Source organism: Gopherus evgoodei, chromosome 2 (genome assembly GCF_007399415.2).
Source record: "Gopherus evgoodei ecotype Sinaloan lineage chromosome 2, rGopEvg1_v1.p, whole genome shotgun sequence".
NCBI classification, from domain to species: Eukaryota; Metazoa; Chordata; order Testudines; family Testudinidae; genus Gopherus; species Gopherus evgoodei.
Genome location: NC_044323.1, coordinates 22,072,401 through 22,084,753, shown reverse-complemented (window position 1 = coordinate 22,084,753; position 12,353 = coordinate 22,072,401). Strand labels below are relative to the sequence as shown.

General features: G+C 38.6%; 1 protein-coding gene across 6 annotated transcripts in view; it reads left to right on the top strand.

Annotated features, from left to right (window-relative positions):
* The window catches only part of DIP2C (disco interacting protein 2 homolog C), a 479,785-nt gene that overhangs the window by 210,956 nt on the left and 256,476 nt on the right, over nucleotides 1-12,353 (top strand). Inside the window, exon 1 of one of the 6 annotated variants that reach the window (XM_030550133.1) lies at nucleotides 3,249-3,314. The exons of the other annotated variants lie outside the window; for them this stretch is intronic. The gene's annotated coding sequence lies outside the window, so the exon portion shown is untranslated. Of the gene's footprint in view, nucleotides 1-3,248; nucleotides 3,315-12,353 lie in introns of those variants that run through there. 6 annotated transcript variants of the gene reach the window in all.

The window sequence follows — 12,353 nt, the reverse complement described above, 5'->3', positions numbered from 1 at the left end:
TATAGTGGGAGGCAGTTGGGTCTGAGTGGGAGCAAGGAAGGTTGGAGGAACAGAGGGAAGGAGTGCTAGGATGGGAACAGAGAAGTATGACGGGAAAGGAGGTTTGTCAAAGCAAGTCACGTAAATTAGCAGGGGGAAAAAAAAAAGACAGTTAAAGCAAATGCCAACAAAGCCATGTGGCGGCTTGAGTCACGGATTGTCATCTGGAGGAATGATGAGCGAACTGGAGTATCAAAGGCTGTGAAGATTTGCCTCCAGGGAAACAGGAGGATGTAAATCTCCACCTCTAACAGGCCAGATGAAGATGTGTCTGGAGGGACGTGTAGTTGTGGATTCCCTGGGACCTGGCATCCTATGTGGTTGCCCCTTGATCTGATTAAACTTCCTGTTCACTAGAGAAGTGAGGCAGACCCTGCACTCACCCCTGTCTGTCTGTTATATACCTTATTTTCAGTATCCTCTACAGTGTGGGGACTCCATAAAATGTTCCCTAGGATGGAATATTGGGTCCTCTTACCAAAGCATAGTGTCAGAATGCAGAATCAGTACTTTATCTGGGAAGTATGCCAAAATATACAGTAAACACTATAAAATGTTTGCAGTTCCAATATACGCTGCAGTCCTAGAGAAGGATGTATTTTTCCAGGCACTTAAGACATCTGTAACTATTACAAGAGGAAGAGAGGTGATATGATCCCACAAAGTTTCTTCTAGGGGCAAATCCACCCTCACTTCTGAGGCAGTGGAAGTCTCCTGGCATCAGAGTCATTGCAATTCTTCTGAATCAGAAGAAAGCTGACCTTGGGTCGTCCATGCTAGGGGTATACATCTCCTGCATGTCATGAAGCCTGGCTGGGATTCTTGTAAGACTCAGTGCAATGGCCGGTGGAGCCATGGTAGAAGTGGACTGGGAGAATGTACAGGTAGTGTCCAATGATCTGCTACTGCACGGTTGTTATTGGTCTATCCTCCCTTCCTGTCTTGAGGAGGAGGTATTAAGGCTGCAGTAGGCTACATCAACAAGTAGATCTGTGGGGTGATTCCTCAGCTGTGTCATGACCTGGGGTTAGGATTCTTTCTCTCTCAGCCTCCTTACACAGGTACCTAGTGTGGTCAATATGCAGGGTCCCTGGGTCTGAGCCTTAGTGCATTATCTTAGGGCTGGTCTACACTAAGATCGAATTACTCACCGTCCTCACAGCGCGGGATCGATGTCCGCGGCTCCCACTGTCTATTCTGCAACTTCGTTCGGGTTGGTGGCGTTCCGGAATCGATATAAGCGCGTTCCGGGATCGATATATCGCGTCTAGATGAGATGTGATATATCGATCCCCGAGCAATCGATTGCTCGCCGATAGGGTGGATAGTGAAGACGTACCCTTAGTTGTAGAGCACAGCACGAATTGCATCTGATGCTTGTGGAAACACTGTTTCTGGTAAGTAAGGTGCAGTGCAAGGTAATATTTATTGTTTTTTTAAGTCTCCTGCATATATATGTGTGCCTTTAAAATAGCTTGTAAAGATGATTAAAAACTGCCTGATTTCCCCCTTCAAATCACAAAAGTTAAGCATGATAATACTCTTAATTTCTCTATGGGGACGACTTTCAGATCATCTGCCTTACAGAATACGTTTTGCTTTCTTTGTTCTGTCATCCTGTTGGCGGCTACACAGAACCAAGCTTTTAACACTGTCCCTCAGCAGGAATGGCTTCTCTCTCCTGTCTCTGTGCTAAGCAGTCAGATGGCAGCGGCAGCATCGTTAATTGGCAGGGATGGAGCAGACCATTTATTTTAATATTTTCTTTGAAGTTTACTAAGTGGAAATGGGGAAGAGAAAAGCCACAAAGACACCCTGTGTGGTGTTACTGGACAGGCCTCCAGAGCAGACTCAGTATATTATAGTAGATATTAGGTTGTGGTGTAGAACTCTCCTTCTGGGGCAAACTCGCAGCCCTCACTGGGCTAAGCGGCTGCTGTTGGATACTTTCCCAACAACACAAGTAAGGAATCCCTGACAGAAAGACAGCCTATCCCTGGAAGGGATAGATCTGGTGCTTCAGATCCAATCATGATAGAAGGTACAGATCTTCTATAACTATCTCTGATTTATACCTCATCTTGCTGTAAAAATGTTCTTCTTTAGGTGTCTAGTCATAATTCAAACCAATCTCTTCTACACCTCTGTGGACACTGGGATTGGGGATATGTATTGTTTTGCAGGCAGAACAGAGGCACTGGCTGATTTGCTGCAATCTCCTGCTCCCGTTAGGGGTTTCTTAAAGATGTGAACTACCTGACTAAGCATGTGGCTGGTGCCATGAAATCCATTCTAGTATGGACTGGGAAGATTATGCATCCATAGTCTTGTTTTTTGGAGAATTTGGAAAAGAAATGGTGTCTTCCAGTCCTCTCATTTGGGAGGAAAAATGGTAGCAAGATCACTCTGATGATAGTTACTAATAGAATATACAGCGAGAGCTGGAGAGACTTAGGATTTGAAGCTTTGCATTCTGCATCAGGTAATTTCCTGGATGGGTGAATATTTTATCTAAAGAAGATCTTGATCATAAAACAGTAGAAACCTTAAGGAGAAATTTTAGGTTAATTGTAGTACATTTGAGGACCTCCAGATGCTAAGATAATACAGTGATCAGTGCAAGATGTGAATTTGAATGCAGAAGTTCTAGCAAACAAGGTGTTAATTTCTTCCCTGCCAAAGAGAGCAGCATAGATTTTTCTGTAAATGCCAGAGTGTTCTGAGTTTCCTGAATAGTATTTCCCAAGATGCCATCAAGTTGGCTACCAGCACCATGGTTACCTTGGTGCTTGCTAGAGGGTTTTCCAGCTCTGGCCGTGGAGCAGTGACCTCATTGACAAAATGATCCTCATGACTAGTCCTGTTGCAAGGCTTTGGTATTTTTGCATCTCTGGATGCAGCTGTCAGACTCCTCAGCAAATAAAGCTGCAGTCGATCCTGCCAGCAAAAATATCCCAGAGCACTGATCCTGTCCAATTCTCTCCATCTACAAATCTCCTGTAAAGTACAAACAGTTCGTGCCACCATCTGTCTGCTTCCCTGGGTCATGTTTCCAACCAGTCTGAAAAGGGTTAACGTTCTAGAGGTGCCACTGACTTCCTTTACCATCAGAACCTGTGGGAGAGAGGAAAACATTTTACCTTCCATGTTTGGCCACCATAAGAGAGGACATTTGGATACTTTTTTTAATTAGAAGACCAACTTTATTCAGTTTCTCTCCCACTGTGACTCCCAAACTAATAATGTCATCAGTTCAAGGAGAACTCCCAGAAAGGGTAAGCTTTTGTAAAAGTTAAACATTGCAAAGATTTTAAGAGCAGGAAAAGCCTGCAAAAATTTGTGGGAATGCATTCTAGGTTGTCAGGGGATTGGGTCATAGGTGTAGTGGTCAGCAGAAGTCAGGTGTAATGATATGAGTCCAAATGTCAGAGCCAGGGATCGGAACTGAAGATCAGAACTGAAGTCAGAGTCCGAATGCCATCGCCAAGGGTTGAGACAGAGTCGGAGCCAGGAACTAGAGCCGAGGGTCAGAACCAGATTACCCAGGATCAAGGAAGGCAAGAGCAGGGGCTGGTTCTAAGACAGGAGCAAGGCTGGAAAAGACTGAAATAAGGCCAGGAGCAGGGCAGGGTCTAGGCTGGAGCAAGGCTGGGTGCAGGGCAAGGTCTAGGTTTAGAGTTGCCAACCCTCCCAGCTTTGCCAGGAATCTCCTGGAATTGGGCTTTATCTCCTGGAGGCTACTGAAGCCAAACCGGGAGATTTTAGCCTGCTAAAAGTCTGGTGGCACATCAGGGCTAAGCAGGCTCCCTGGCTGCCCTAGCTCTACTCCACTCCCAGAAGCGGCTGGCATGTCCCTGTGGCCCCTGGGGGCGGGAGGGAGGCTGTCCAGGGGTCTCCACATGCTGCCTGCGCCCCAAGTTCCGACTCCGGAGCGCCCATTGGCTAGGAACTGCGGGGCAGTGCCTGTAGGCAGTCCAGAGGGTATATGCTGTCTCTAATGTTCAAGTTAGAACCCTGGAGAGCTACACCAGTAGAACCATCAAAATTAAAGATGGAAATGACTAGTTGTGTTATCTGTTTCATCTTCCTGTCAATACACAGTGACTTCCTACCCCACATTGTTCAAGTAACCATCAGCTAGGGCAGGTTCACGGCTTGAGTACACTTAAAGGATACCTATTTTCATATTCCCCATGGTGCTGAAGTACTTATATGTTTGTGCATCTCAAGTTTGTCCTCAGTCCCAGACACTTAAATAGCCTGTACCCACCCAATATTTACAAAGATCCTTGTAGTTGTAGCAGCTGGTCTATGTCAACCCAAAGACACCATTTATTCAATAAGTCACTGTTGCAATTCTCCTGCTTACTTCTCCACTTGGTGTTTGACAGCCATGGAAACTTGATCAGAAAAGGGAGGGAATCTTATGTACCAATACTTCAGTGCATTACGGTTGCCTTACACATGGGAATAAGCACAACCTATGATTGGGAAAATATGTAGGGAGAAATACTTGCCGCATGGACATCAGTGGGAGTGTTACCATTGGCTTATTGGGACCAGGATTTCACCTGTAAGGTGTAAATTCTACTTTCCCTGTGTAGACAAGGAAAATGACTTTTTAATTAAACCATATTCCTTCTTTTGAATGAAGGCATCTGAATCTGTAGTGTGTGGGTGTAGGCATGATTATGACATGAAATAGGCAATGAAAAGCGAAGTGCTTTTTCAAATCGTTTAGATGAAGAATCTTTCAGTTTATTATATAATTTAACCAGCCTTCTCTGGAAAGAACTGTGAGAGGGTTGCTCTTGCTTACATTTCATAATGGGGTTACTGATCAGCATGTCCATTCATCTTTAGTATCAGATTTGCTATTGGTGTGGAAAATGCTTCTTATTTGCAATCAGGATATTACATTTCTGTGACATATTTTGAAACAGAGTTAAATTTCTAATGGTCAATCAGATACTACAAAGGTTTGAAAGATTTTTAGGTTGAAAAATTCCTCAAAGTAATAAACAATTTGAAGTATCAGAGGGGTAGCTGTGTTAGTCTGTATCCACAAAAACGATGAGGAGTCCAGTGGTGCCTTAAAGACTAACTGATTTATTTGGGCATAAGCTTTCATGGGTTAAAAACCAAACAATTTGAAAGCATTCTTCCTTTTCATAGAGGCTGTAACTCCTGGAGGATCTGACAATTTACTTGAAAGGTGCTTTTCGCATTCAGTGTGATTAGGAAAACATAACTTTGAGGATAAGAGCTGGGTAGAGCATTGCAGGGCTTTGCTTTTCAAGATGGTACAATTCCCAGTGGCGTACAAATGGAGTAAAGTGCTTTTTGGCTGGTACTGTGACTCAGACATATAAACCGATATTTCGTCTAAAACATGTTAGAAAATAACCTTGGGCTTGAAATCATTTAGCTTCTTATAATTGAATCTTGGTCAACTTGTAAACTACAGATGTATTGGTTTATTTTTGTACCCATGAAATACAACTGTGTACAAGATAATATAATCTCAATGGGTTTAATATCTTTCCCCATATATTGTGAGTTAAAAAAAAAGACGATGACCAGTACACAAATGTGAATGAATACTATGCAATGGAAATATTTGTTTTATCCAGATGGTCTTAAGAAATGTGGTCACAGTACATTAGTTTTGTCTCCATAGTAACACTAGTTTGGCAAGTTTAGTTATTTAGATTTGTGCTGTAGTGATCATAACAGTGTAATCCGTATATATGTGCTTTTATTGAAATTGAAAACAGTATTTATGCAATCATTCACTTGAAAGGGCATGCAAATCAAGTGAAGGTAAATTTCCCAAAGCAGGAGATAACAGAGGGGGGCATATTCACTAGACCAGAACAATGACTCCAAAGAGGAGTGTAAATCATACATTCTTATTGAGTTTTGTTTGTATCAACCTGAAACTTAAAAGATTATTTCAGTAACATATTTCATCAGAGGTCAATATGGTTTTTGTATCTGAAAAGAACAGCAGACACACAAATAAATTACGTTTTATAACTCTAGCGCACACCCACAAATAGTGTTTATTGTTTCAACTTTGCATTTCATTTTTATTATTATTATTAAATGAGTATTGACATGGGAAGCACAATGGCAGAGGGCCCATTGATTGGCATATTTAAAACTAAACTGGGTAATGAGCTAATAGGGAGCAATCCTATATCAGCAAAAGGATAGGCTGAACTGACCTAATAGGCCTTTTTCAGCTCTGATTTCTCAGTTTCTAGGAAAATGTGTAGCAGAGGAAAACACATTTGTCAGCTGGCTTCAGTGGTACTGTATGAATTAGTTAGCTATAATGGGCTGATTTGTGCTGTGACTTGCAAGAGGTCCCAGTGAAATAAGTTCATTTATTAAGGAACTATAAGTCATTTGCAGAGCATACCCAAATTAATTTGGATCTAATCAGCAGTTTGTGAAATTTAGATTCAGATAATTTTGGCATGTGGAAGGAAAAGCCAAAACCAATTTGTTTGTTCACTAGAGCTATGTAGATAAATGCTTTAGTAACTCTTTGGCATTGGCTGTGGTGAGAACTCACGTACTACCAATTCCGTTTGGATGTGATATTTCAGTCAGCGTTAGCAAATCATAGCCCTGTAAAGTTAACTTGATACATTTTCTAAAACAAAACTCATTTTGCAGCTATTTAGAGCATTTCTCAAAGCACTGTTTCCTTAATGCTTTGCTACCAGGGAATTCTGGATTATACCAAAGATGCATGGGGGACATCTGCCCATTGTCGTTATTATGTATGTTGTCTGTCAGTATTTAAAACCAATAATTTTGGTTACTCCGAGCATGCTCAGACTGCAGCTTGATTGAAGGTGGTTTTGAAATGTTTGGAGCAGGAGAAGACTCAGAACTGAGTTAGCAAGCTTTGATGAAGGCCAATATTTTAATTAAAATCAGATGTGTTTTCATTACCAGCTACAAAGTGAATGAGTCAGATATGACTGTTTCTTGCCTCTTTATTGATTTGTAAAAGCCTTATAATATTCTTTGTCAAAACTAACTTATATCAACAGCACTATGCATATTTTATCTACTGTATGTTCAACATTTTTTAATAAATATAGAGCATATTTTAGTGTATGAAAGAATATGCATTCATTTCCCCCCCATGATCATCTACTTGCTTTCCATTCAAATTATAAGCTCTTAGATATTTTTAAGGTTGTTTTAACAAAAAGAGTCTTGTAACATGCACAGATGAATACTTAATGTGTCATTTCACTCTGTCACATCAGATACACTGGCCAGAACCCTTATTTAATATCTGAGAACATTAGAAAATGCATCATGTGCCCTACAAAGGGACAGCTATGTGGTCTGTATGACCTTAGTTTTCCATTAATCATTGCAAATATCTTTAAAAATAAAATTCTAAGCATGCAAAGGACTTGCCTGAGGAATGGTGAGGAATGCTTATTACTACTGTACTGAATTTGTTGTAAGGAGAGCACTAGGTTTTTCCCTGGTAATTTGCCTTATTAGAAGTTATTATTTAACGTAAATTAGTACCACTTCTGATTCGTTGGTTCTGATTTTGAGAATCTCACTCTGGAATTTGAGCTGATAAATTTTCTTTTTGATAGTATTGAGGGCTTATGTGTACAATATAATACACCACTAATTATTTACAAATAATGTTAAGGCTAGAATTAAGCCAGGAAAAAGAATGCTAAAAGAGATGTTTTGTTCTCAGTATACCTCATTGTACCTTGATGTTGCAGTACATACACATAGTAAAATATCTTCTACACTTTGGAGAATCATTAAACTAGTCATTTGTGTGTAGGTATTGAAAGAATCAGTATCAACTTAAAAATCAGATTTGGTCTAACATATTTTTACAAACTATTATCCAGGTAAAACCTATGATTACAATAACTGAAAAAGTTTAGGACAGTTTTTTCCCTCTGTTTTTCATTATTTATTTATTTATTTGCTTTGTACATTTGTCACCACTTCGGTAAAATTTTCAAAAGCAGCTAAGGTACGTAGGGCTCTAAGACACTTAGGTGCTTTTGAAAATGTTATCCTTTGTGTATAGTATAGTTAATTTTGCCATTTCCCCTGAAATCAGTTACCTTCGCTTTTGGGGTGGGTCTTTTGACCATCAAAAGAAGAGAGGAAACATATTTTTTTAAATGAGAAAATGAGATTGTAAAACCACAAAAATTGGCAGGTTAACTTAGTGATGTGTGTATAACTCAGGTGAACTCAGCGATGTGTATATTACCTCACACAGCTGCTGGAAAATTGTAAAAAAAAACGGATCCCATTTTAAGTTGATGGTGTCCCTTTAGAGGCATTTGATCTAACTTGAACTGACGTCAGCTGTCAAATTTAATTTCTTAACATTATTTGAAACAAAGCTCTTTAACTTCTAGTGGAGAGGACTTCTGATGAACTGATATATTCCATTTTAATCAGTAACATTTTAGAAATTACTGTGTACTAATAATTGAATTTATCATTCTAGATTGATATAGTTCTAACAAATCTATACAAAAACATACATTTGATTGCTTGTATGTTCATTTATGTGAAACTTATTACAAAATCATAACATCAAGGTAATAGATCAAATCTAAAATGTTTTTCACCCTAATTTAAGGAAAATTAATTTTTTAGTGACCCATGCTGTGACTGTCAAATTGTGATAGTCTGAGAGGAGTTAAGGTAAATTCTTTTTACTTTCATTTAGCATGTTCAGATTATATGTGTGTGTTTTTATGTTATTTCCTTTTATAGCAGTACAATTTTTGGTTGTAAAAGTAGCAACTTAGAATATATAACGTGGCACTATGTGACTATGTTTTTGACTTTTGAATACTGCCAAAAAATCCCATTCACTTTCTTAAGTCTTAAAAATTATTAAAAAAAAAAAAGAACAATAACTATCAATGATTGACTTTTTACAGTCCTTTTGGACACAACATTATATTAGTTGACCTGTTTAAGTAGGTCATTTTAGGATGCATGAAATAGACTAGTTTAGGATAATTTTATATTCACAAGATAAGAAGAGGAAGAGGAATAGTTTGCTGTTCATAAGTTATAGGAAAACAAAATAAAAGTTTCCAAAATTTAGCCTCTTAGAGATCGTTTGTGATTTCCATAGTTTGAAAAGAACAAAGCACATTTTTAGTTAAGTATATTATTATTTTATAGCCAAAAGAAATCTCGCTGCCTAAAATTAGGCACCTAAATCTATATTTATCTAACCACAAGTAAATGGCCTGATTTTCAGATGTGTTGAGCAAGTGCCGTTGAAATCAATGGAAACAGCAAGTGTTCAGCACCTGAGAAAATCAGGCCACACAGGCTTTACAATGTTGGCTCATACTCACTAACAAAAGACATATTTAAAAAAAGCTAACAGTGGACTCCTGCTTTCAGTGGACTCCCCCTCACAGAATAACACTTTCTTAACTTAAAAACCCCACAGGATAAAAAATCTGGAAATGAACACAGGCCTGACCTACACACAGTTGTGTATTGTTTCAGTTATATCAGGTAGGGGTGTGATATTTTACTGAAATAGTGACTGATGGACTACATGGGAAAGAGGAGAAGGATATATCCCTTTTAGGGGTTGCTGACACAGTTTTTGTACTGCTTTAACTTGATTGGTTTTAGTCTGGTCCATTTAAACCTATACAAAGGCATCAATATTAGACGGTTGTACCAATTTAACTATCACCTCACTCAACGTACATCGCCCCTTGAATCTAGCTGCCCCTGCTGTTCTGTTCTATAATGAACCTCAGGTACATTGTTAATTGGATGTGTACTGAATATATCTAAAAGGATATAATTGTAGGGCACAGTAAATTATGTTTAGAGTTCTGTAAATTTTCTCAAAATATGTGTAGAGTAGAAGAATATTTTTAGGACTAGAACTGGAAAGATTGAATTATGTGGTTTTAGGATGCATGTTGATTCCTGTGTGACCTTGGGCAAGTCATTTATAGTGGGATTTACAAAATTGTCTGGACACCTACTTCCCACTGTGATCAATGGAAGTTAGATGCATAGGCACTTCGGATAATCCCACTACGAGCCTACATACCTTATAAAAATCTGGCCCTTAGGCACTCTAGATCTCAGTTCCCTAGCTGTAAAATGGAGATAATAGTACTTCCCTATCTCACAGGGGTGCTATGAGGATAAGCACTTTAAAGATTGTGAGGCAGTCAAACAATATTATGGTAAGTATATGTTGAGCTTGCTTGTATTTTAACTGTATGTAGCACTTTTGGGAGGATGCTGTGACTGTTTTTAGTGTACGTAGAAATGCGAAAATATTTTTCATGTATTTGTTGGAAATTATTAAAATACATGATATGCCTGGGTGGAATTTTAATGACACGCTTCAGATTGGATCAGATTTTATCAGTAGAATTCTATATTTTCTTGTGAAATGAGATTATAATGAACATTCTGTAATAGAGCTTTAATTATTTCAGCACTCATAAGCACTAATCCACTGAAGTGGAAAAAAGAATGACTCCATCTGTTGTCAGACTGCTGAACTTCAACATTGTGCCTACCATCCCTTGCTATCAGAAGTAGAGGTTGGTTTCTCATGGCTCTATTGATTAAAAAACCTAAACCATTTAAGGGCCTAGTCCTGCAAGCATGTCTGCATTTGAGTAATATTATTCATCTGAGCAGTCATAATGAAGTGCCTGAGTATTTGCAGAATTGAACTCTAAAAACTTTCTGGAATTTGCCACATGAAGAATTGTCGCTATAATCTTACTTAAAAATGAAGTCTGAAGAAAACATAAATTAATTCAAGTCATTGCTTGAATGAGGCATGTACATATTCTCAAACAGCAGTATTAGCCTGGTATATCAATAGCCCAGTATATCAAATAGATATTAATTAAATTTAAAGCTCCTTTTGCCTTTAGGTGATTTTTACAGAAATTAAAATGTGCATTTGCAAAAAATAAATATAATACAAACAACTTCTCATTAAAAAAAACCTGTAATACTTGCTGTCCATAATGATGTCAGTAGGATACCCTAACTTGACCACTTTCCTGCCCTTTAGCACTCAGCCTCTCATCCCCCAAACACTCCAATTAAGTTTTGGCCATCGTATTGCAGGTTAGATCAGAATGGTAGAAAAAGGTCCCTGGTCTAGAAGACATTTGAATTGACATAAGATATGCAACTGTGCACAAACTGTCTTCAGTGTAGTAGTTGTGTAGGACTGACATAATCAGTACACTACTATGCTCTGATTTTATATTTCACCCCATCCTAGTAACAAACACTGATAACGGGATCTTAACAAGATATCTAATTATCAGAGTTTCTTTTGATGAGTTTTATTTTTAACAGAAAAACGAATAGTTTAAATGTAGCCTCTGATTTGTTGGCTCTTCTGGGGAAAAAAAAAAAAGTGTGTATGCTGCAGTAGGTTAACTAGGAATGTGAAGGTTTTGTAACTGGACCTGGAATTTAACATTCCATACCAATGTAGCCACATAGCATGTCAGTTTAAATCTAATTTGGACTCTGTTTATCTCTGTCTTAGAAAGGCACATGCTCCTGAACATACAGAAATGGGCATAATTGGACACAGGAGCAGAGATTGGGCCAAATTAAAAAAAAAAAATATGTAGCTCAGTTTTACAGCAGATAAGACAACCCGCTAAACTTCTACTTGATATGGGAGAAATATATTAGTTTATAACACCTTTAAATGTTCTGACATGTCATATCTAATCACATGAGGCAAAGTAATGCTGCACAATAGAATACCATCCCTAACAACAAGCAAGAACATTTTCTGTTCTATGTTGATAATGTACTATCAATTTGGCTGGCAGATATATTCAGCCTCAGTTGACAGCAGTTATCTGAAACAGTGAGAACTGGTAAATGCATTGAATTGTTCATAAATTTTTGGCATTTGGAAGTATGTTGAGATATTCTTAGTAACACAATAGCCTATCATAGACCTGTTTGACAGCAAAGATCTGTTTGATTCTGCAAAACACCTATGAGTTAAAGGAGTGCAGTAGTTTGATTCATTGATGAGAAGGGACATAGGCCCTCATTTAGCAAAACACTTATGCAAATTCCTCATTTTAAGCATGTGAATACTCCTGTTATATTGAGGCCTGGTCTACATTGACCTAATTATGTCAGTGTACACACTACAGCCTTGTCCCACCGATGTAAGTGCCCTACTACACCGACATAACTCCACCTTTCCAGATGACATAGGGCGTATGTCAGTGCAG